A 24,727-nucleotide genomic window follows, 5' to 3' on the forward strand; every position below is an offset into this window, starting at 1 on the left:
ATGAAAACTTTTGAATAATTCAGTAACTATTTTGTAACTTTTTGAAGTTGAGTAATCAAAGCATAAACTTACTAATAGTTTTGTGATATTGAGTGTAATTTATCCTTTTCTTTTAATACATTTATATTTTATACATGAAATAATATTTGATATACTTCTAGTGGGGTTCTTAGACTCCACAATCAAGGGAGTTGACAAATAAGAGTATAGTAAAACATTAAAATAAATAAATATTTAAGAAAAGTTATACGTGACAAATTTTGTTTGTAGAATAAAAAGTATATTGCCACTCAAATACTAACTCTTTATACATTTTGTTTGTTTTATGAAAAATATTTTTATATATTATTGTCTTTATTTTATGAAAATAACTTAGTTAACAGAAAAAATTACCGGTTAACAAAAAATAAGTTATTTTTGTCTAAAAATGACTTCTCCTCTTAAAAACATAAGTAATTTTCAAAAAAAAACAATTTTTATGAGTAACTCATTTTATATAAAATTAACTTGAATAAAGTACAATATTATTATATTAATAATAAAATTTTAATTTTACAAAATTATTTAAAATTTTAAAATTTTAAAATTATATATTATAATTTTCAAGATTTTTATAATTGTGGGTAAGGGTGGTGTTGCCAAAGATTAAACCTAAGTTTTCATGCTATGACACAAATACTCTTGTCACTAGGTCAAAAGATTATTGGCATTTTCAATATCTTTAAATGCATATATTTATATTTAATTATATAATAATTTATTAACATAATTTAATATTTTAATAAAATTATTTAATATTATTATTTTAAATTAATAATAAATTTTAACATTAATAATAATTTTAAATTTTGAGTAATATTCTTAATATTTTATTGAAAAATTTATATTAATATTTTAATAATAAATATATATTAAATTCATATCTATTTAATAATAAATATTCTATAGTATAAAATATGAATATTTTAATAATATAAATACGGTTACTTGTTTAAATCCTACTTAAAATTTTTTTATCACTTCTAGCTCCAATTTGTCACTTTTTGCTCTCATATAGATATATATATATAATATATGTAACTTCAAATTAAATTTTAATTAGATATTGATTATTATTATGTCTATAAATGATCTTATTATTATAAAATAAATCATTATTGTTAAAGGAATACTTCTGTAATATTTTGTAAAAAATATGTTGTATTTATTTAACTGAAAATAAGTTTCAAAAAAAGATTTTAAGAAAATTTGCTAAACAATGAAAAATATGTTACAGAATCATCAAATAACAAAAAATATTAGGGTGCGTTTGGTTTCAAGAAATAATGATCTTTTTATTTTCATTTTATTGGAAAATAGAAAATTAAAAATAGTGAAGAAAACATGTTTGGTTAAATTTTTGAAATTGATTTTTGAAAAATGAAAATAAAAATTAGAAAATAAAAAAATATGATCTTTGTTATGAATATCTTATTAAGTAGATATCCATCATGATCAATATAAAATTTATTAAGTAGATATCCATCATGATCAATATAAAATTTTAATATACTTTAAATTCTAATAGTTATTAAAATTAGATCTCTACTTCTTTTATACTTCTTATGCCTATAAATAGAGACTACGGTGAAGCATTGTAATAATCTCTTTTGATCAATAAAATGCATTCTCTATTGCTTCCCTTTTTTTTTTTTGTTCTTTAGTCTCTTTATCTCTCTTTATTTTATAACACGTTATTAGCACAATCTTGCTCAAAGTGATAGTTCATTTTATCGACAATCAAATTTATTCTTCATAATTTTCAATATCTTTGACGGCAATATGCAAAGTTTTTACAAATGGTGAAAGATTTGATATCATTATCTATATGAAATCGAGAAGTAAGGTTCACTCTCAAAGTTTGCTTTTTGATATTTGCTTGGGGATGATCTCTTTTTCTTCATTATAAAGGATGTTTATAATCACTACTTCTCATTCATGGTAACATAAGTCAATCTAATCAACTTCTTTTGAAATTTGATTTAAATTCTATTAAAATGTTCAATTTATATAATTCACTATTCGTATCTCTATGAATTTATAAAACTCTTCACGCATTTAGTTATTGGGATTTTTATGTGGAGATAAATATTTTTCAATTTTAATAGAATTGATTGGTTTAATTTTGATTTTGATTAAGATATATTATTATTGCGAATGTGAGCAAAAATACTTACTTGTCATGAATTTTGAGATATTCACCATTTCGTGATAATTTCATATCATTGTAAAATTTTAGATGAAATTATGTTATAAGAGGTGGATGTTAGAAAATGTTTATGTTTAAACTTTTATAGCTATAAAGTTATTTTAATTTGACATTATAATATTTTGTATTTTATTGTGGTATGATATATAAAATATATATTATCTAATCACAATTATTTATATTAGTGACATGAATTTATTATTTGTTACGTTTAATATATGTTTTATTTATACCTATTCATTTTATTTTTATATGAACTAATAAAATTTTATTTAAACTAAATTAAACATTCATTAAGGTTATACAATAAAATGATTATATGCTCCTAAAGAGCTAATATTGCATCAAACTATAAAAAGCTCTTTAAGAGCTTATATTTTAGCTCCTTATGATGCAAAATTTTATAAAATATAATATTATTTTTCAGATCAAGAAGATATATGTTGAATAAAACCTTCATGTGTTTTACATTAAAACCATAAATATAAATAACATGAGATACTCATGTATTTGTATTATATACATTCCCGAAGGAATACATTACACTATATGATTGAAATATCTTATGTGCTCCTGTAGTAGCAATATTGTGAAAATGACTTCAAAAATATTTTCGAATGATCTCATACCTTCTAGTGGCTAAGCAAAATAATAAGTTACTAATGAAAAACTATGAAATTCTTCCCACTAGTTTTGCTACATTCCTTGAAGTGAATGTAGCAGTACATAACAACTATGAAAAATGAAAATATAGAGATCATGATTGTTGCTGTAATTGAGGATGTGATTGGAGACTAATCATGACAACATGAATAGATAATGTAACACCCCAAACCCGGCCCAGACGTTATGGCTGAATTCGGAGATGTCACAAAAAAGGGTTTTGAAAACTGAGTCGTTACGATAAAACGTTCCAGTATTATAACACATATTCGTTTAAATCTATTATCGAAAACATTATTTACCTAATTAATTTACCAAAGCGTAATTTAAAGCGGAAGTCATAGAAAACGTTATTTTTGGAAATTCCCATTCATGTTTTTGGAAAACCTTTATTTTAGTGAAAACCACGTTTTTGAGTATCTGTTGCAATTAAATGTTTAAAACAAAAATCCCAAAAATTAACCAGACACTCTGGAGAGTCCAATTATTACAAAACTCCCAGAAATAAACTTTAAATTAAAGTAAAACCACAATATTTAATAGTTTACGAATTCGTGGTCACTGAGAGGCTCCGCCACACCGATCTGCCTAAGTCTAAGGATTACCTGAATAGAACAAACAGACAGATATGAGTATTCGTAAACTTAGTGTGTAACCCAACAGAAATATACACAAAAATCTCATGCACAGTCAGATACAGATAACAGAATCGGATATACAGAACAAATATACAGAATCCTACCCCTATCCTCTACACACCAACCCTGACCAACTCATCACACCATGTGGGGTTAAAAATACCCACCCATCCCTAACACCATATTGTGTCATTATGACACATATCTGATATTATGCAGCCAAACTGCCAGAATATAGGCAAATGTCGCCTTACAGAATACTTCCTCATGATATACAATCTCCACCCCAAACATAATTACAGATTACAGGTACAGAAATATCATGCTTAGCATGCTCGGATACAGATATTAGTTATATATAATAGAATAGTCAGACATGCATGACAATGTCTTACTTAGAGCAATTATTAGAATAACAGATCACATAATTTAAGGTTTGGTTAGCCCTTCCTGACTCTACGGTAGGCCCACAGTAGATCGGAATAACCCGTGCGACCCTAGAAAATATTTCAAACTTATAGCCCACATGTTCGTGTGGGCCCACAAGCCCAGATTGGCCTCACTCGTGTGGCCCACATGACCTGGCCCAAAACTCACACGCCCGTGTGGGCTCACACACCCAATTTGGCCTAGCCCGTGTGGCTCACATGGCCACACACACACACCACCACACGGTCATGTCTAGCACACGGCCATGCCCTCGTCAAATACACGACCATGTCTCGCACACGGCCAAGCACACGCCCATGTGGTGTCGATAGAATGGTTTTTTAACTTTCACAAAAACTCGATTTTCTGTATTTTTTGGAACACACCTGGTACGATTTGATGCGAAAGTACTCCTGAGAACACCAATGCCCTATTAGCAAACGATTTTGAATTCACCAAAACTAAATCAAACAACACTCAAAACTTACCACCGCAAAGAAGACCACATGCGAAAATTAAACCATTGAAATGAAGACCACAGCTTTACCGCCTTCACCTATACAACCATTCGAAAAATTCAGATTCCCTACAACTATCATCACGCCCCAAAAATAAGAATAAAGCGAAAAACTTACTAGGATCGCACGAATGACAGAAAAGAAAGGGTAAACCAATTGAAAGGAAACGAAAGAACAGAAAAATAACGTAAATGATAAGCAAAAGGACCAACAATAGAACCAAAAAGGGATGGTAGAAAACTGATGTCAGAAAACTTAGAGGAAAGAACCGAAATTTTTGAAAAAAAATAAAAACATATAACCCCCAAAATCGCAACTCCCCACTATCATCTCAACCACAACTACCCACTCCTTTAGACTCCCAATCCCATCCAAACTTTTTCAGTCAGTCGAGGCAAAAAAAATGCTTGAATATGAGTTTACAAAAAATTGAATATAACTCAATCAACCAAGGATAATGCTTGAATCTAAAATAATAAAATTTTGCCAAAAGAAAGACTTGAACCCAATACCTCACACACTCAGAACATTTAACCATTGAAGCAGATACACATTTGTGACAGGTGTCGAAACCATTTTTTTGAAAAACAAAAAATTTAAGTTGTCGACTTTAAAAAATGAAAATTGGGAGTCGCCACTAATCTTTTATTAAGGTGCAATTGGATCACCTAAAAAACTGACTTTGGTCTACGAGTTTTAGAAAAAACGGATCCGGGAGTCAGTTTCGTTCGAGGAAGGATTAGCATCCTCGTAACGCCCAAAAATTGGTCCCTAGTTAATTAATTAATGTCTTAATGTCGAAAATTTGAAAAATATAATCCTTAGCAAAAACTCTTAAACGTTACGTATTAAGACCCTTATCATTTCAGAGAAAGAAAATGCCACACCCAATGCGTTAGGGCACGACATTCTAATTTCCTCAAAAATGAATTAGGCCAGAATACTTGTGTAATAAAAATTTAAAAGAATGTCCATTTATTCAAGATTTAAGAAATCGCGGCCCAATACGTTAGGGCACAATTCCTCCAAAATCCCAAACTCGGAATATTTCCTTTATTATTTTTTAGAAAAAATCTTCATTTCGAGAAATCAATGCGTCACATCCAATACGTTAGGACACAACGTGTTGAATTCCCAATAATGAATTCTTATTTTTTTATTAAAGAGAAATGCTCGATTGTTAGATTTAACGAAGAAAATCAGAACCCAATACGTTAGGGCTCAATTTCCTTGAAAATCCTAAATACAAACATTATCTCAATTTTGAAAATTTTGAAATCGAGTGAAAAATAATGTGATGCTACATTAAATATACAATGTAATAATAAATATTACGATGACATAGAAATAATATGAATAAATGAATAAACAAAATCGATAACAATAATCCATGATATGCAAAATATTAAATGTAAACTCAATTATATAATGAAAGGAGGAAAGCCAACCAAATAAATGAAGAAAAGAATATATATAATATGAACATAGAAATTATGAAGATTAAAATATACATATGATTTACAAATAAATTTTGGATTATGGAACGTATATATATATATATATATGCAATACATAAAATTTATGAATATAAAGAAAAATAGATAAACATATATAGATTATAAAATAGGTATTTAAAAATATATATATTTGAGCCCTTTTTTAAAAAGAATAAATATCCATATGGATATAAACAAAACATTTGTTAAAAATATATATACATATGTACATATAAAAATAATGATAATAATAATTACATTATAGAAAATATACATAAAGATAAATGGATACATAAAAGTATATATATATAAAATATTAAATAATAATTAAAATATTAAAAATAAATATACGTACATATAAAAATATTTGTTTTAAATAAATAAATAAATAAAAACAACAAATATATATAAATAAAAACTAATTAAAAAAATAAAAGAAATAATTACATTATGGAAGTTAATTAATTTTAAAAAAAGAAAAAAAACTAAATTGAACTGAATATGAAAAATCTGGGGGAAAATCTGCAAATAAATAAAATCCAAAGGATTAAATTGAACACGCGAATTACATAGAGAGGCTGGAAGGGAAATTTTCTCCTCTCCTCTAAAACGGCGTCGTTCCAGCGGGGCTAAATTGAAATTGAAAGCAAATTAAAGGGCTAATTCTAAAAAGATAAAAAAAACTAATTGTAAAACATTAAAAAGGTGCGAATAACTCATAGGGCTCGAATGGGAAAATATATCCATCCTTTGAAACGCGTCACTTTATTAGGGCTAAATAAAATAAATAAATAAAATTCGCAGCGGTATCACCTTCTCCCTTTTTTTAAAATCGTAAATAAGTAAAAAATAATCGAAAAAGAAAAAAAAAGAAAACAGTAAGCCACCTTTAAAAAACTGCTAATCGTTCTCCCTTTTTTATTGATTCCCTCTTTTTTCTTTACAATGAAGGGAGAGGCCTCTATTTATAGTTATTTAGAACACTCCAGGCTGAAGGAATTCTTATTGCCTATTTCATAAAGGAATTCTTATTGCCTCTAGGCTGAAGGCAACAAGTGTGTTTTGAACATTACTCTGAGTAATCTCTAAATACTACAAGGGTTTCTTCTGCAGTCTAATTATTTAGAACACTCCCAAGTCTATAAGGGCGAAAATCTGACAAGGTCCCTTCTTCAGTTGTTTCATCGTGAACACTTCTCGACACCCCTTTATATATTGCATTCAATCATGACTGGGTACTAGATGAGCCATCCATCTTGACAATACCCATGTTGATGAATTTTTCAACTAGCTTTTTGAAGGTAATGCAATTCTCTATAGAGTGTTCCGTAATTCCCGTATGATAATCGCATTGTGCACTTGCGTCGTACCATTTGGGATACGGAGGCTGTGGAGGCTTCACATGTAAAGGTGAAACAACATGCGCATCGAATAACCTTTGATACAGCTCCTTGTATGACATTGGAATTGGCGTGAACTGGAGTTTTTCAATACATTGCTTCACATATGATTCTTGTCTTTTAGTGGACTTTAATGCTATGATATCATGTAATGCGAATGCATGAAATGAATACATAAAGAGACGTTGATTCTGATTCAATTCCATTTAGAGAACTTTACTAGAAAACAAATCTCTTTACATAAAATGAATATTTATACGGCCTTGCCCTCATAGGCAAAGACATTTGATCCTCTTCTTCATTCGAGTGTTAAGATAAATCTCACGAACTTTTCAAAAAGGACGTCTCTTCTATCTCCTTTTTGCTCGATCCAGGCCGTAACTCATTGCTCACTTATCCTCGTGATGCTCGTTGGCTTCTATTTAAGAAAGTTCAGCGGCTCTCGAATAATCTTTGTCATCTTAAATCTTTGGGCAATGAGCCATAATCGTGTAGTCCTCCATTAAATTATCATCTTTCTCTTATCATGTGTTCTTGGACCATATTCGGACAACCATATTGTCATCCACTTTATCAAGAAACCCATTTCCTTATGACAAGCTCTCTATTTAGCAACTGAACGTGAATCAACACCTCTTTTTTTATGATGAAATGAAATGTCATGTCGTGCAATCAAAATAAAACACAAAAAGTCAGTATCATAAAAAAATAATCAAGAAATAGTAAAACAGCTAATCGGATATCTACTAGGGTTCAGTATAGTTCTACCTAAGGTGGATTCCTAAGGTTCATTATATGAGGTTTGGCTTTTAGAGCAAGGGTACCCGAACTAGCAGATTCCTCAATCCTCACCCATTATAGGCTCATATGGACCGAGTTTAGTTCAGGGGAATACATTTCCCTATGGCTGCACGGAGATGAAAATCTCACGAAGACATAGGTACGGATGTATCCCAGAAGCAATCCACTATCCTGCACGGAGGTGAAAACCTCACGAAGACTAGTTTCTCGCTCCCACTTAAAGGGTAAAATCATTCAACTCATGTAATGTGTAGTGCAAACAATACTTAAATACATTAAGCAAGAAGATAATAAATGCAAAAAAATATCATGAATTTTTTTTAAAAAATATTTTCTCGACCATAAGACAAAAATTAATCAACTTTGTGGCTCGACTCCCTTATTTTTTTTTAAAAAAAATCTCTAGCGGAGTCGTCAAGCTGTCGAAACCATTTTTTTGAAAAAACAAAAAATTTAGGTTGTCGACTTTAAAAAATGAAAATTGGGAGTCGCCACCAATCTTTTATTAAGGTGTGATTGGATCACCTAAAAAAACAGCTTTGGTCTACGAGTTTTAGAAAAAACAGATCCGGGAGTCAGTTTCGTTTGAGGAAGGATTAGCATCCTTGTAACGCCCAAAAATTGGTCCCTAATTAATTAATTAATGTCTTAATGTCGAAAATTTGAAAAATATAATCCTTAGTAAAAACTCTTAAACGTTACGTATTAAGACGCTTATCATTTCAGAAAAAGAAAATGCCACGCCCAATGCGTTAGGGCACGACATTCTAATTTCCTCAAAAATGAATTAGACCAGAATACTTGTGTAATAAAAACTTAAAAGATTATCCATTTATTCAAGATTTAAGAAATCGCGGCCCAATACGTTAGGGACAATTCCTCCAAAATCCCAAACTCGGAATATTTCCTTTATTATTTTTTAGAAAAAATCTTCATTTCGAGAAATCAATGCGTCACTCCAATACGTTAGGACACAACGTGTTGAATTCCCAATAATGAGTTCTTATTTTTTTGATTAAAGAGAAATGCTCGATTGTTAGATTTAACGAAGAAAATCAGAACCCAATACGTTAGGGCTCAATTTCCTTGAAAATCCTAAATACAAGCATTATCTCAATTTTAAAAATTTTGAAATCGAGTGAAAAATGATGTGATGCTACATTAAATATACAATGCAATAATAAATATTACGATGGCATAGAAATAATATGAATAAATGAATAAACAAAATCGATAAAAATAATCCATGACATGCAAAATATTAAATGTAAACTCAATTATATAACAAAAGGAGGAAAGCCAACCAAATAAATGAAGAAAAGAATATATATAATATGAACATAGAAATTATGAAGATTAAAATATACATATGATTTACAAATAAATTTTTGGGTTATGGAACGTATATATATATGCAATACATAATATTTATGAATATAAAGAAAATAGATAAACATATATAAATTATAAAATAGGTATTTAAAAATATATATATTTGAGCCCTTTTTTAAAAGAATAAATATCCATATGGATATAAACAAAACATTTGTTAAAAATATATATACATATGTACATATAAAAATAATGATAATAATAATTACATTATAGAAAATATACATATATATAGGAAGATAAATGGATACATGAAAAGTATATATATATATATATAAATATTAAATAATAATTACAATATTAAAATAAATATACGTACATATAAAAATATTTGTTTTAAAAAATAAATAAATAAATAAAAACAACAAATATATATATATAAATAAAACTAATTAAAAATAAAAGAAATAATTACATTATGGAAGTTAATTAATTTTAAAAAAGAAAAAAACTAAATTGAACTGAATATGAAAAATGGGGAAAATCAGAAATAAATAAAACCCAAAGGATTAAATTGAACACGAATTACATAGAGGGTGGAAGGAATTTTCTCCTCTCCTCTAAAAGCAGCGTCGTTCAGTGGGCTAAATTGAAATTGAAAGCAAATTAAAGGGATAATTCTAAAAAGATAAAAAAAAACTAATTGTAAAACATTAAAAAGGTGCGAATAACTCATAGGGCTCGAATGGGAAAATATCTCCATCCTTTGAAACGCGTCACTTTATTAGGGCTAAATAAAATAAATAAATAAAATTCGCAGCGGTATCACCTTCTCCCTTTTTTTAAAATCGTAAATAAGTAAAAAATAATCGAAAAAGAAAAAAAAAGAAAACAGTAAGCCACCTTTAAAAAACTGCCAATCGTTCTCCCTTTTTTATTGATTCCCTCTTTTTTCTTTACAATGAAGGGAGAGGCCTCTATTTATAGTTGAGCCTCTCCAAATCCAACGGTACAGATCAATTACATCAACAGCTAGGATTAAAGGGTATCTACAAATTAAATCTCTAAGATTACAAAATCATATCTTCTAAGATTACATATCATATCTAAGATTGCATATATCATATCTAAGATTGCATATCCTCGAAGATTATGTTTCCATATGTGAGCCCGGGCTAAAATTGAGTATTACAACAGGTATTTACAAAAACAAAAATAAATTAAGCTGGGCGTTACAACTCTACCCCCTTGAAAGAAATTTTGGCCTCAAAATTTATCTGTTCCAAACAGATGAGGATATTGCCGACGCATAGAGTCCTCAGGTTCCCACGTGGCTTCATCAGTGCCATGATTCCACCACAAAACCTTAACTAACGGGATGGACTTCCTCCTCAGAACCTTAATATCTTCCTCCAAAATCTGAACCGGCTCCTCCTCAAAAGTCAAATCCGGTCTAATCTCGATCTCCTCAACAAAAACAATGTGTGATGGATCAGACTGGTACCGCCTCAACATTGAGATGTGAAACACATAGAGGATTCAGTCTAACTCTGGAGGTAGCTCTAACTGATAAGCAATCGGTCCCATACGCTTCAGAATTTGATACGGCCAGATGAACCTAGGGCTCAACTTGCCCTTACGACCGAACTTCAGAACCTTCTTCCAAACCTTAAGAAATACGAAGTCACCCACAGAATACTTGATATCTCTCCTTTTTAGATCCGCATAAGATTTCAGTGTGTCAAAAGTCACCTTCAGACGATCCCGAATCAGTCTAACCTTATCTTCGGTCTCAGAAACCAACTCAGAACCCAAAATTGGTCGCTCACCCAACTCAGTCCAACATAACAGAGTACGACACTTATGACCATACAAAGCCTCGTGAGGTGCCATCTGGATGCTAGATTGGAAACTGTTATTGTAAGCGAACTCAGTTAACAACAGAAAATCCTCCCAACTTCCTCGAAAATCTATCACACAACTCCGAAGCATATCCTTCAGTATCTGAATCACCCTCTCAGACTAACCATCGGTTTTAGGATGGAACGCAGTACTGAAGTCCAATCTTGAACCCAAAGCCTCATGCAATTTCTTCCAGAACTAATAAGTGAAACAACGATCCCTATTAAAAATTATCAAAATAGGTACCCCATACAGTCTTACAATCTCGGAGATATAGAGCTTCGCTAACTTTTGCAGAGAGTAGTCCATCCGAACCGGAATATAATGAGTGGACTTGGTTAATCGATCTACGATGACCCAAACAGAATCTTTTTTAGTGGGTGTCAAGGGCAACCCACTAACGAAGTCCATCGTCACTCATTCTCATTTCCATAAATGAATCTTAATGGGTTGCAGCAAACCCAAAGGTAACTAATGCTCAGCCTTAACTTGCTAGCACGTCAGACAACGAGCAACAAAATCTGTAACATCACATTTCAAACCCAGCCACCAATACAGTTCATGAAAATCACGATACGTTTTATTACCACTGGGATGCATAGCGTAAGGGCTACTATGCGCCTCCCTCAGAATCAACTGCCTTAGATTAGAATCATTCGATACACATATCAACTGCCTTAGATTATAATCATTCGGTACACATACCCTACCTCGAAAACACAAAAACACTTTTTTATTCAGCTCAAAATCTAAAATATTGCCACTCTCAACCTGTCGAAATCGGTGAACTAAATACTCATCCCCCAATTTCTTCTCCTGAATCTGCCTAATCCAAGTCGATTTAACTTGTAACTCAGTTAACAAACCTCCGTCATCAAACAGAATAAGACGAGCAAACATCACTATCAAATCAGTCATCGCTCTACGGCTGAGAGCATTGGCCACCACATTGGCCTTATCAGGATGATACTTAATCGTGTAGTCATAATCTTTGAGCAGCTCAATCCAACGATGCTGTCCAAGATTCAACTCCTTCTGAGTAAAGAGGTACTTGAGGCTCTTGTGATCGGTGTACATGATACACATTTCACCATATAGATAGTGCCTCTAGATTTTTAACGCAAACACCAGAGCAGCTAACTCGAGATCATACGTCGAATAATTCCCCTCGTGTGACTTAAGCTGACGAGATGCATAAGCCACAACCTTACCATCTTTCATCAGTACACATCCCAAATCGATGTGAAACGCATCACTATACACCACAAACTATTTACCATATTCAGGCTGTATTAGAATAAGAGCCTAAGTTAGAGCAGACTTGAGCCTCTCAAAACTCGATTGTTGCGCATCAGTCTAAACAAAAGGAACACCCTTGCGCAAAAGCTAAGTCAAAGGAGCTGCAATTAGAGAAAACCCCTCAACAAATTGCTGATAGTATCCCGCAAGACCCAAAAAACTACAAATCTCAGATACATTCTTAGGTTGTTTCTAATCAAGCACAGCCTCAATCTTTCTAGGATCAACTCGAATCCCCTCAGAAGAAACCACGTAACCCAAAAAAGTTACCTTACGCAACCAAAACTCACACTTACTCAACTTAGCGTAGAGTTGTTTTTCTCGGAGTACCTGAAGCACTACTCTAAGATACTCATCATGGTTGTCCTCGATCTTAGACTACACCAGAATATCATCGATGAAAACCACGGTGAGCTGACCCAGATATGGCTAAAATATTTGGTTCATCAAATCCATAAATGCAGTCGAAGTATTCGTCAAACCAAAGGGCATAACTAGAAACTTGTAGTGCCCATAACGAGTCCTAAATACAGTCTTATGAACATCAATTTTCTCAAATCTAAGCTGATGATCGAGATCGAAGATCTATTTTCGAGAACACCGAAGCCTCTCGGAACTGATCAAACAAATCGTCAATCCTTGGAAGTAGATACTTATTCTACACAGTCAGTTTATTCAACTACCAATAGTTGATGCACATCCTCATAATGCCATCCTTTTTCTTTACAAATAGTACATGTGCCCCCTGTAAAGACACGCTAGGACGGATGAAACCACGATCCAGAAGCTCTTAAAGTTGAGCCTTAAGCTCTGTAAGCTCTTTCGGTGCCATTCGGTACGGAGCGATGGACACCGGAGTTGTACCCGGTAGAAGCTCAATGTTGAACTCAATTTATCGATTCGAAGGTAAACCCGGTAACTCCTCAAAAAAGACATTTAAAAATTCCCTCACAATTCTGATATATCCAACAGAAGAGTCCTCAGAAATAGAAATACTGACGTAAGCCAAATACGCCTCACACCCTTTTCAAACCAATTTCTCTGCCACTAAAGCGGAGATCACATTGGACAAGTAATCTCGATGCTCACCGATCACAGCCACCTCCTTATTATCTTTTGTTCTTAGAACAACCCTCTTATTCGCGCAATCTAAGCTAACTCGGTGCACAACCAACCAGTCCAAACCTAGAATTAAGTCGAACTCCCCAAACGGAAGCTCCATCAAATTTGTCGGAAACACAGTCTCTTGTACTTCCAACGATATATTCCTATAAAGTCGACTTACTCAAACAGACTGCCCCAACAGACTTAGTATGGTAACCTTACTAGAAGTGTACTCTACAGAAATTCCCAAGTTTTTGGAAACAGTACTAGTTAAATAGGAATGTGTAGAACCTATGTCTATTAGAGTAGTATAATGAATATAAAAACTAAAGACATACCCGTGATAACATCAGGAGCGTCTCTATCCTCTCGGCATCGAGCATCATAAACTAGTACAGGTTGCCTAGCCTCAGCCTGGCTAGCACCTTTGCCCGGTGCTTTTTGTCATTGGCCCATACCATTACCACCCATTATCAGTCCACAACCCCTAGATGGCTACTGAATTGCCCTCTGAGGCTGTATAGAATTCGGTCCCAAAGCTTGCATCTGATCAGTACGTTGTAGACACTCTTGAATCTGATGCTCCAAAGACCCACACCTCAGACAAGCCCCTAACCTCCTCCAACACTCGCCTCGATGACGCCTACCACAATCACCACATGACTAAATACCAGTAAGAGCAACAAAAACCCCTACTCTAACTGGCCCATTAGGTTTGGCCCATTTCTTAGGCCTCTGAACAGAACTAGAGGGGTTCGAATCCCTCTCATTCTTGCCTCTGAACAAAACTAAAGGGGTCCGAATCCCTCTCATTCTTGCCTCTAAACAAAACTAGAGGAGTCCGAATCCCTCTCACGTTCCCTATTCTGGCGCTCCATGTGCTTAACCTCTTCAGCGATCTTCGCCTTATCCACCCGAAAAGAAAACTCGCTGTAACACCCCTAACCTATATCCGTCGCCAGATTAGGGTTACGAGGCATTACCGGACATAACATGATTTAGCACAATCATTAAACACCCTTTATGCAGCAAAGAATAACGATACCTTTATAACATTATCAGACTTAACTATCCACAAATCAATTATTTAAAAATACTTAACATACATCATAGTTCCAATTAAAATCAATCATATTACTAATCGTAACTTACAAATCAGTACTTTTCAAAATTTCTAATCAATCATAGTTCTAATTGAACATGTTCCATAATTGTCAAATTCGAACTAGTATGTATACAACTTAAATAAAATTTATTCACACATGCTACATTATAATATGGCCATATATACCTTTGATATTATTATGACATGCGTATAACACTATAGTCACAAGAAACATTTATGATCACAAAGTACAATTCATAGTATACCAAATTTGTATGCTTTATGATCAATTCAAAATACATATCTTGAACCATTCAAACAAAATAAGTTGTATACTTTGCCATTATAACCAATTCAAATAACCTAGACATATACGAACATATATTCATCTCATATCAAACATACATTAAGAAATTCTTTAGTTCAATTTTGTTTATTTAACAAATACCAAACTTACCCTTTTCCTAGTCATAAAACCAATCGAAAATAACTTTATAAACTTAAATTAAACATACATCTATTATTATTACGGATTTCATGTATAAATGACCATATCATTTGAGCCATTTTCAAACATCCATATTTCATTATCACTACAAAGCTAATTAATGCATATTCGGTCATTGTATATCTCTCAAACCATAGCATATTTATGATTTCATGATATTCACCAAATCACATATATGTCATTATAAATTTCAAGCTTTAACCGAATATACCATGTCATCTCAGAAGACACAATATATGCTCATCAAAATGATATAAACACCAAAACCGAATCTTATAGTCATTTACATCTTCAAATCAAACATGTTTCAAATACACCCCATATATATACAATATTTCCAAATATCAAATTATCACATAATATAATCTTAATTCAACTATCATCCAATATTAACTTTATTACTAATACACATAACTAAATATCACCTTTTATTCAACTCATATTCCAAGACTTTAATGCCTAGCATAAACCAAATCTATTATTGATAAAATCTATTATGGTTGAATCAAAGATGTCACAAAGAAGGATTTTAAAAGCGAGTTATTACGATAAAATGTTCTAGTATTATAATACATATTCGTTTAAATCTATTATTGAAAACGTTATTTACCTAATAAATTTACCAAAGCATAATTTAAAGCGGAAGTCATAGAAAATGTTATTTTTAGAAATTCCCATTCGTGTTTTTAGAAAACCTTTGTTTTAATGAAAACCACGTTTTTGAGTATCCGTCATAATTAAATGTTTAAAACAAAAATCCCAAAAATTAACTAGACAGTCCGGAGAGTTCAATTATTATAAAACTCCTAGAAATAAACTTTAAATTAAAGTAAAACCATAATATTTAACAGTTTACGAATTCGTGGTCATTGAAAGGCTCCGCCACATCGATTCGCCTAAGTCTGAGGATTATCTGAACAGAACAAACAGACAAATATGAGTTTTCATAAACTCAGTGTGCAACCCAACAGAAATAGACATGCAATACATACAGAAATCTCATGTATAGTCAGATATAGATAACAAAATCAGATATGCAGAACAAATATACAAAATCCTACCCCCATCCTTTACACACCAACCTCGACCATCCCATCACACCATGTGGGGTTAGAAACACCCACCCATCCCTATACACCATATTGTGTCATTATGACACATATAAGATATTATGCAGCCAAGCTACCAAAATATATGCAAAGGTCGTCTTACAGAATGCTTTCTCCTCATATACAATCCCCACCCCAAACTAATTACAGATTACAGATACAGAAATATCATGCTTAGCATGCTCGCATACAGATATCAGTTATATATATAACAGAATAGTCAGAAATGCATAAGATTGTCCTACTCAGAGAAACTATCATAAAAACACATCACATAATTTAGGGTTTGGTTTGCCCTTACCGACCCTACAGTAGGCCCACAGTCGATCGAAACGACGAGTGTAACCCTAGGGAACATTTCAAAATTATGGGCCTATATACCCGTGTAGGCGCACACACACCTAGATTGGCCTCACCCGTGTATCCCACACGGCCTGGCCCAAAACCTCTACGCCCGTATGGGCCCACACGTCTAACATGACCTAGCCTGTGTGGCCCATACTGCTACACACGCACACCACTACACGATCGTGTCTAGCGCACAGTCATGCCCTCGTCAAGCATACGGCCGTGTCTCGCACACGGCCAAGCACACGCTTGTGTGACATCAACAGTATGGTTTTTTAACTTTTGTCAAAACTCGATTTTTTGTATTTTTTTGGAACACACCTGGTACGATTTTGATGCAAAAGCACTCCCAAGAACACTAGCAGCTAAAAAACAGAACCCCAATGCCCTATTAGCAAGCGATTTCGAATTCATCAAAAATAAATTGAGTAATGTTCAAACCTTACCACCGCAAAGACGACCACACGTGAAAATTAAATCATTGAAGTCGAAACCATAGCTTCACCACTTCCATTTACATAACCGTTCGAAAATTTTAGATTCCTTATAACTATCGTCATACCCCAAAAATGAGAATAAAGCAAAAAACTTACCGGGATCGCACAAATGACAAAAAAGAAAGGGTAAACCAATTGAAAGGAAACGAAAAAAAAACAAAAAAATAATGTAGATGATGAGCAAAAGGACCAATAACAGAACCAAAGAAGGATGGTAGAAAACTAACGTCAGAAAACTTGGAGGAGAGAACCGAATTTTTTGAAAAAAATAAAAAATAAAAAATAAAAACAGATAACCCCAAAAATCCCAACTCCCCACTATTATCTCAACCACAACTACCCACTCCCTCAGACTCCCAATCTCGTCCAAACTCTCTTAGTCAATTGAGGCAAAAATAAATGTCCATGCATATATAGGGATTCGAACACAGAACCCCCAATACACTAACTTCTAGCCACTCGAATCAACAGGCTCATTCTCATATAAGTTTACCAAAAATCGAATATAACCCAATCAACCAAGGATAGTGCTTGAATCTAAAATAAAAAAAAATTTTGCCAAAAGAAATACTTCAACCCAAAACCTCACACACACTCAGAACACTTAACCACTGAAGCATATACACATTTGTGACAGGCATTTACAGAAATAGAAATAAATTAAGCGGGGAATTACAGATAAATCTTTATTTGAAATTCACACATGTTTTACGATGGTGATTATGAAATAAAGAATCAATGGAGGCATTTAGAAGTCTATCCTACTAGATTTATTTCTTTCCCTGAAGTGAATGCAAATATAAAGAAAATAAAAGATATAATCATAGACCACTAAAAGTGAGAACATAGTAATAAATAAGAGAACAATAAAAGTTCTCAAGATAACTCTTCAAAAGGTAAAGATAACTTATGTTATCAATATGATGTGAAAGATTATTGGCCACATATATGGCATATGCCAAAATATTTTATTTCATTAATATTTTTGAGGAAAGATATGATAATGTAGTAATAAATTCTATCAATATAGATAGAAAGTATTTATCTTATTTGGTACTAGAACAAACAAATACTATTCTAATATTTGATAGTACAAAATTAGTCGAAACCTCTAGAAGAGCTAATATATTAATATCTTGTGATGATTAATCCATTGGTTTTAAAAGATATTTATAATGAATCTTATATTGAGATTGTGAATGACAAAAATATTATATTTTATATGAATCACTATTGTTATAAATATCTATTTTGAAAGAATGAAAAGAAAGGATTGAGTTATTAGTTTATATTTATTTTATAATCTTTGTGATCTTCTTTTGTCATCATCCCCATTAAGTGGTTAGAAGTAAAATATTTGATGTGAAAGATCTATTTATGAGCAATGAAATATGTTAATTCTATCTAAAGCTCATTATGGTTGGATGCACCTGAAGTTGCAAATTTTTTTAGATATTTGAAGATTTTGGCATATTCCTCAAGCGAATATTGCATATAATTGTTTAGAAATTATATTTATTTTCTTGACTTAGTGACATAATATTCACATTGATTTAGACATTTCCAGAGTAAATGTCACAATAGCACTTATATGTGGATACAAAGTAAAATGAATGATAGTAAAATTATTAATTTGTTACAATTTAGTACAATTAAAACACATGTTAAATTAAACCAAAAGTTTATTGATACAAATACATTTACTACTTGACGTGACCAATTAGACCATCCCGGATCATATATGACGTAAGAATTAATTAAGTATTCGTATGGACATTCATTAAATAACCGAAGATTCATTAATTTAAAAAATTCTCATATGTTGTTTGTTCTCAATGAAAATTGATTATTAGAAACTTATTAGCTAAAGTTGAGATTTAATGTATTGCATTTCTAAAACGAATATGGGTCCATTTATCCACCATGTGAATGGTTTTGATATTCTATGATTTTGGTAGATGCATCTACAAAATAATCACATATGTGTTATCAATTTGTAATTTGTCGTTTGCAAAATTCCTTATTTAAATAATTAATTTCAGTTCATGCAATTAAGACAATTCATCTTGCTAATACTGATAACTGTAAAAGATTGCTCATAATGGTTTAGGGAAATTATTGATTAAACACCTCTGGTTAATGTCTAAACCATTATTTATGAGAACTAAACTTTCTATTTCAACATGAGATTATGTTGATTTACATGTTGTATGCATCGAACCAATAAGTTATAAATACTCCCCATTACAATTGGTTTTTGATCAAGAGCTAAATATTTCTCATCTTTAAATTTTTGTATGTGTGTATATGTTCCAATTGCTTCACCACAACGCACAAAGATGAGTGAATCCACAAAGAAAGTTGGAAATATATATTAATTACAAGTTTCTTTATATTATTAGATGTTTTGAATGTATTCGAGATTCAATTATGACATGATTTGTGATTACAATTTTGATTCGATAGTTTTCCCGACATTAGGGGGAGAGAAATAATAACTTGTAATGAGTTAGGAGAGAGTAATTTGAACCAGAAATTCAATAAGGATAAATCATTACAAGTTAACTGTTAGATGTATTTACAAACTTAATGAGAATCATCAAGTGTTATATACCATCTAATATTTTAATTTGAATCAAAGTCCCAGTAGGACAATATGTTAGAATAAATTATAGTTTGATCAGTTCCAAAGATAAAAATTCTTCTCGATGGTCATATAGTGGAGGCGGATGCTCCAGAAAAGACCCAAGACATAACTAGAAGTAAAACTTTAGAAGAGATTTAGGTACCTGAAACTAAATTTTAAAATAATGAAAATAAGAGACCTCAATAAGTTATGTCAATTCGAGAAAATGTGGAACCGAATAATAAAAGTTGTCGATAATGATTTTGCATACAATATTACTATTGAAATAATGAAATAAAAGGAGGATCTTGAATAAATCTATTGAGAAATATAAATATGGAATAAATTGATCAAAATAAAAAGACGCAACTTAAATACAATTAAATTTGTAGATTTTTTGAACCAGTAGTCCAAATATCTAAAGGTATAAAGCCAGTGAGGGTGCAATTGAAGTAGTTTTGCAAAAGTGGAATAAAAATATGAAGTTTTTCGCTAAGTCTTGACATTGATTATGAAAAGATATAATATTCTTTAGTGGTGGATGCAATAACCTTAGATATATTATTAAATTGACAATTCATAAAAATTTATCTTATGTCTAATGGTTATTGTTACACCTTTTATAAATCACTATATAGTAAAGTTTATATTAAAATCTTTGAAGGATTTAGGATGTTAGAAGCATATTGAAATTCTCGAGAACTTGTTCATTTATATGAATTGAAATAATTTAAACATGTGTGGTAAATTTGACTTAGTGAATAATAGTTGAATGAGGATTATAAAATGATCAAAAATACCTATTTGTGCTTTTATAAAAGAATCATTATGATTATTGTTGAATCTCCTGAAGAGATCAAAATATCTTTCTCCAAAATTTCCTCACTTATTACTTTTAAAAGAATGATAATATTAATGTTTAGCAAATACATTCAAATAATCATTTGAAAAACTAGTATTCAAGATTGGATACGTAGAATATGAGAAAATATGTGATGTTTTCGCAAAGGGAAGTAAATACGCGTTGCACTCTTTTTCCCTTAATCGAGGTTTTGTCCCATTGGATTTTCCTGGTAAGGTTTTTAATGAGGCAGCATATTATGCGTATTATAGATTGTGTACACTTTTTTCTTCATTAGGTTTTTATCCCACAGGGTTTTTCCTAATAAGGTTTTAACGAGACACATTATCTACCAATGGATATTTATTAAGTGGATGTCCATTATGATCAAGATAAAGTTTTAATATAATTTAAATTCTAATAGTTATTAGAATTAGATCTCTACTTCTTTTATACTTCTTATACCTATAAATAGAGACTACGATGAAGCATTGTAATCATCTCTTTTGATCAATAAAATGCATTCTTTATTGCTTCCCATATTTTCTTTGTTCTTTAGTCTCTATCTCTCTTTATTTTATAACAATTTCATTGTTTTCAATAAAAATATTTTGAAAAATGTAAAGAGTTGAAAATAAGGGATATTTTAAAGTTTCATTTTATGCATTTTTATTTTTATAACCTTTAAATCTTTTCATTTTAATTTTCATCATCTTTAAAAATACAATTGAGCATCTGGTAAATGCATACCAAACATCTTTTTACCATTTTATTATTGAAAATAAATTTCTATTTTTTATTAAACTTGTTTTTAATTTTTAAAAATAAAACTGTTTTCCTAAAATGAAAAATAAAAATAAAGAATGTTATCTGAAATTAATTTTTTAGAAAATACTTTCTAGTAAATTAATAAATCATTTTAAAAATTATTTTAGTGAAATAAATAAAACCTTAAATTTAGTTAGCGAAATATAATATTATTTTAGTGATAAAATTATTAAAATATAAAATTAGTTAGTATATTATATTATATTATATTATATTATATTATATTATATTATATTATATTATATTATATTATATATGTGAAGTTTAGGATTTTATTGTTTGTCTTCTTTTATGTTTTGTTGGACGAAAGCTTAAGGTTATAATATTATATTTTATTGATAATACATTTATCCAGCAAATTAATTTATATCTTTTTAAATAAATAAATAGAGAATAAAATAGATAGAAAAAGTACTTTATTAATAGTATTATTAAATCATGTTATTCGTTATGGCTTGAGGGCAAAATTAACCAAAATGATAAAAAGAATGGTAAATTGTTATAAAAGTTTTATAATATTTCAGGTAGAATATTTAGAATCTAGGTAAAAGTATCACAAACCCCCTTATGCTTAGGCCTATTCTTGATATTTTTGGGGCCTTAGGTAAAATAATAAAATGGAGTTTTAGATTTTTTAAAAGTTGGAGAAAATTTTTTTTAGGTCCCTTAAAAGTTAGTAAAAAAAATTTTGGGCCCTTAAAAGCTAAAAATAAATATTTTTAGCCCTTAAAAATTGGAAAAACAATATTTTGGACCTATTTTAGCCTTGAGCCCTGGGCGGTACTTTCAGACAACCCTCCATTAAAATTGCTCTGTTAAATGTTTGTTTTGGTGTTTAAATATAAGGTATAATAATAATTTTAGCCCTCAACATTTACTCTTTAATTGAAAGTAAATTAGATATTTTTGAAACCAATAAGGATAAAGGGTGAAAAAGGTCTTAGTAATAAATTAAAAAATTAATTAAACCTTTTAAAATTTTAAATTTTATTAAAAATCATTAAAATTATAAACAAAATTTTAAAATTTTATTAAAAATAAAAATATTGACCCATTAAAATCTAATGGTTATAAGATTTTTTGTATAAAATGACCCTACTCTTTTATTGGGTGAGTATTGTTATTTTTAATAAAAAAGTTTTAAATTTTATAACCTTCTTAATAAAATTTGTTTGTAATTTTAATAATTTTAAATTTTAAAAGGACTTAATTGATTTTTTAATTTGTTACTAAGGCCATTTTCACCCGTTATCCTTATTAGTTTTAAATTTTTTTAATTTACTTCCAATAAAAGAGTAGGGGCTAAATTGAATAAATGCATAAAGGTTGAGGGTTAAATTTGTTATTATACCTTATATATAAACACCACAACAAACATTTAACGGTGCAATTTTAACAGAAGGGGTTGTTTTGCTCAATCATTTAACGTACAAGGGCTAATTTGCTCATTTTTCAATAGATAGGCTAAATTGCAATCCAGAGGATAGTACAGGGGTTTTGTGGTACTCTTTATTTTCTATTTCTTGTTACCTTAAGTTGCCCATTTGCTTAAAATGACTAATACAATGGAAGTGCTAGACCGCAGTGGCCATTACGGCTTGACACTGCGAAAGACTATGCAAACAAAAAGAAATAACTCAAAAATTTGTTTACACATTTTGGTTTCCCTATATCTGCAAAGCCTAGCTCAGTGAGTAATCCCACTATCTTTTATCAAAAATACAACAAGTAATTCACACTCTATCACTCATCAAGTATAGAGATCTCACATTTATTCCTAAAGACTAGAACACCCACCTCCAAATCCTTACCCTAAGAATTTGAGCAGTAAACACTCAACAATGTTTACAATTCAATTTGCACTCTATCACAAAAATAGACCATCAATGAACAAATTAGAATGCACTCAATAAGCTATCATTACATTTGCACTCTCTCACAAAAATAGACCATCAATGAACAAATTAGAATGCACTCAATAAGCTATCATTACATAACCTAGACAAGCCTCAAGCATATATCAATTTTGGCTTGCTAACATAAAATCTAAGTTAATACAAAGTAACTCCTTGAAAATAATTATTACATTAATAAAAATCAAAGTACAATCAACCGAATACATGCTCTCTAAAATCAACAACACTATCTTGATCAAATCTCCACATTCTAAGGACTTTATTTATTCACATGAATCTAATCTAATCTTCAAATACCAATGATTGATTTTCATAAATGAACTTAAGTATCTTCAATATAACAATATATAATCAGATCCAAAGATTTTCTTCATTAAATTGTCAAATCAAATAAGGTAAGTTTTTAACCATCTTCGTGGTAGTCTGTAGTTGGCACTGTTGAGTGCCACTCAACAATCTTCAACATATTTTACCTCAACAGTCTCCCTCTTTGGCAATTTGATAAACAAAATCAAATAATATAGGAAGCTAACTACAACAGTCAACAATAGCTCCCCCACAACACCAACCTCACTCTGCTTAGCTCAAATTAGTACATAATATAGTAATTTTAACTATCAATATTATGTCTAGAATTTGCACCAACAATCAAAATACTAAATTATGTCTAAGTAAGGACAAATAAAGTGGAGTGCAACAAAGTAAATCATACATCACAACATAACATCATTATAGTATCATCATAGTTCCAAATCAATTCAGCAATGCCACAACAACCACAATAATAGTATTAGCACATAAGTATCATCATCTCACTTATACAGACCAGATTAAATAAGAGTTCAAAAGTAAAAGAAATCACCACCACAAGGTTTGATGCATCTTCAAAATCAGCAACATCTTTTTTAGGAAACATAAACAACTTCATTTAATCAGCAAAATGACATAACATAAACAATCACTCAAAACCAATAGCTTTCATATATCTACTTCTACTCATCATTATCTATACTCTATTCTCCCTTTTTGTTCAACAAACTTGCCAATCAGAATGCTAAAGATCCTTACTTCATTTATCTGATCCTGGCGGGTTACCGTACTATTTCTGGCAGCTTGCTG

This window comes from Gossypium raimondii, chromosome 7 (genome assembly GCF_025698545.1).
Source record: "Gossypium raimondii isolate GPD5lz chromosome 7, ASM2569854v1, whole genome shotgun sequence".
Classification (NCBI taxonomy): domain Eukaryota; kingdom Viridiplantae; phylum Streptophyta; class Magnoliopsida; order Malvales; family Malvaceae; genus Gossypium; species Gossypium raimondii.